The sequence below is a fragment of the Arvicanthis niloticus genome, chromosome 9 (genome assembly GCF_011762505.2).
Source record: "Arvicanthis niloticus isolate mArvNil1 chromosome 9, mArvNil1.pat.X, whole genome shotgun sequence".
Classification (NCBI taxonomy): Eukaryota; Metazoa; Chordata; class Mammalia; order Rodentia; family Muridae; genus Arvicanthis; species Arvicanthis niloticus.
Genome location: NC_047666.1, coordinates 20,689,353 through 20,692,269, shown reverse-complemented (window position 1 = coordinate 20,692,269; position 2,917 = coordinate 20,689,353). Strand labels below are relative to the sequence as shown.

Sequence of the window (2,917 nt, the reverse complement as noted above, 5' to 3'; positions counted from 1 at the left end):
GTGAGGCTCATCTCGTATTCATGGATGTGCACATGCATGTGAACGTCCTTGCAGTTCTTGCTAGTTGAAACGACATAAACATTATATTGAAATAAAAAGACCTTTCTAGAACATGAGAAAGCATCTCTAAAATAATCAAACAAACAAAAACATTAAGAAGGACCCAATGAAGTATAATGTTTTCTAACATGTGAAGGTTAAATCAAAAAGGGCAGGAATCCAAGTATGGGATTCTCTTAGAAGAAACAGGTAAACAGTGTATGATATTGTTCTTGACAAGTGATTTCTTAGACAAAACACATGAGCACAGAAGCAACATAAATATCACATATATTGGAATGTACTATTATAAACTCTTATGAATTGTGGGGAACTAAAAAAGTGAACATCTGATCTTAAAAGAGAGGACTTAAATGCCATAGATTGGTTAAGGGATTATAATATAGAACTTATAAATAGCTCCTATAACAATAACAAAAATCAGGAAATGGTTTACAAGTACATCATTGCAATCACAGAATTGACCTCAAAGTCCATTTCAAATACAAAAATCTGATGGCACTAATTATCAGGATAATGTGAATTAGAATTACCAGATAGTATCTTTAATTTATTATTATGATAAAATATTTGAATCACAGTGACTTCTTCTTTTTTTTTTTTTTTTTTTTTTGCTTGATCAATCTGTTTATTGTCCTTATGAAAAAATCTTCATAGAAAATTGCTTTAGCTTTCAGCAGCCCGTTCCTGAGCTCTGAGGAAGCTTGCCTTCTTTTGAGCAACCCGGTCTTTCTTCTGGGCAAGAGACATTTTGGGACGATTCCACCTCTTCTTTTTCACTTCTCTCTTGGGCTTCTTCTCATAGACTGGATTCTCTCGGATAGCAGCATGAGCTTTCATATACATCTCCTCCATCATGTCTGGAGTGACGTTGCTCTTGATGTACTACGAGAAATGTTTCTTATACGCATCCTCGTCTTCCTCCATTAGGTAGCGCATATAGTCGGCCACATTTTGACCCATGATGTGCTTCCGATGCACCTCTGCATAGAACTCCTTGCTCTCAGAGTCATAACCAGGGAATCGTTTGGTACTATGAGGGATAGACAAGCCTCCATCCACCGCTCCCTTCAGGGCCCCGAAAACTTTATTGCCAGTTGTAGTTCGGGCAAGACCTGCATCCAAATAGCAAGTGAAGGCACCAGGCTGACCATCAATGCTCTCCACGTTGTATTCATTTCCATTCACCTCCTCTTGGCCTTCATAGATCTTGTCCATGCCAAACCTATTCAGAAGCCTGCGAGCCAACAGCAGGCCAGTGCAATAGGCTGCAGCATAATTTGTCAGGCCAACTTTCACACCGTATTTTGGAAGTTCATGTGCATATGCTGCGCAGACAATCATATCCCCTTCTATACGGGCATATGCAATCTGGCAGATGATATCTCTGTTAGTCACACGAACTATCATCCTATATTTGGGTGTGTTGTACTTATTCTTGTCCTGGATCACCAATCGTTTCCGTGCATAGTAGTCAGTTTTACCCTCTCGTCGCCTTCTAAATCTCACTTGGTATCTTTTAAAGTAGGCCTTATTCTTGACAACTTTCACGAACCCCATCCTGCGGAACAGAGACCCGCAACGGCGGCTCCACCCACAGTGACTTCTTATAAAATATGAAAATTTATTTACATATACTTCAGGGGATGTGGAGATTATAGTTCAAGGTGGCAGCAGGTTTCACTGGTGAGAGCTACACCTTCAAAGGTAGACTTCGTTTTCCCACTACAAAATTTGGAATGAAAAAGAAAGAAACAGCTTCATGAAACCTCCTTTAGAAGATCATGAGAAGGTACTCTCATGACCTAATTAGATCCCCGAAGTCCCATTTCTTATGCTTAATGTTTCAATACCTGAATAGAGGGGAACATGTTCAAACCATAGCAGCTATAAAAGGGGAAAATCATTTTTTTATCAATGCTTTCTCTTTAATAAAAGATGGAGAAAACGAATGGTTCTTATAACTAGAAGAAAATAGTCTCATTTTAAATGGTCTAGTTGTTGATCCAACAACAACTACTGGTATAAAATTCAAGAACAATTTAAGGTAAAGAAAAAATGACTCATCTATTTTTATGGTCAGTATTTGATTAGTTTAAGAACACAGTGCCTGCTGCAAATGGATAAGCTTGTTTTCGCTTTAGCATATTATTTGACCAAAGTCTGATTTCTCTCAATATTTTCTGAGTAACTTGATTTGTAGATACCTCATTTGAGTAACGAGCATCATGTCTTCACAGTAAAGGTTATTAAAAACAATAAGCTTTGCGTGGTACAGAATCTTTAAGATGCTTTGGCCATTTTGGACAAGTTTAAGATGCATGGTCACACTTGCGGTTCTTTTTGTCAATGAATCATGATATACGTGTTTTCAGCACACAGTAAAAACTAATTTATGCATCACAAAAGGGAATAATTTTCTCTTTTTACTTCCCTAGTATACCTTTAATCATGTTTTACGTGTAATTTAAAAAATATTAATTTTTTACCCTGGTTCTGCCCATTAATTAGCCATAACAACTAAATCTAGGACATGTCAAGGTTAAGTCTGCCACAGAGATATAGAAATGGAATAATAAATGTGACAGCAGGAATTGTACATGATATGCCCTTTCTACTCAATCATGTGTAGCATGTCACTTCCTGTCCAACTTATCATGAGGGCCATTGAATGTATTTGACAGGACATATATTTGACTGTTAGAATGATGGACGTCTCCGAATGTGTAGACCTGGCTTGATGGGAGAGGATTATGAATGTGTGGCACTAAGGGCAGGTCCCCAACAGTGAAAAGTGGATTTTTACCTGACTCTGCACTGTGGTTCTGTGATATTTGCCCTGTTATGACGGCTGACA

General features: G+C 37.9%; 1 pseudogene; it reads right to left on the bottom strand.

The window, feature by feature from the left end:
• Positions 1 to 711: 711 nt before the first annotated feature.
• On the bottom strand, positions 712 to 1,653 carry LOC117715163 (large ribosomal subunit protein uL18 pseudogene; annotated as a pseudogene).
• Between the last annotated feature and the right edge of the window lie 1,264 nt (positions 1,654 to 2,917).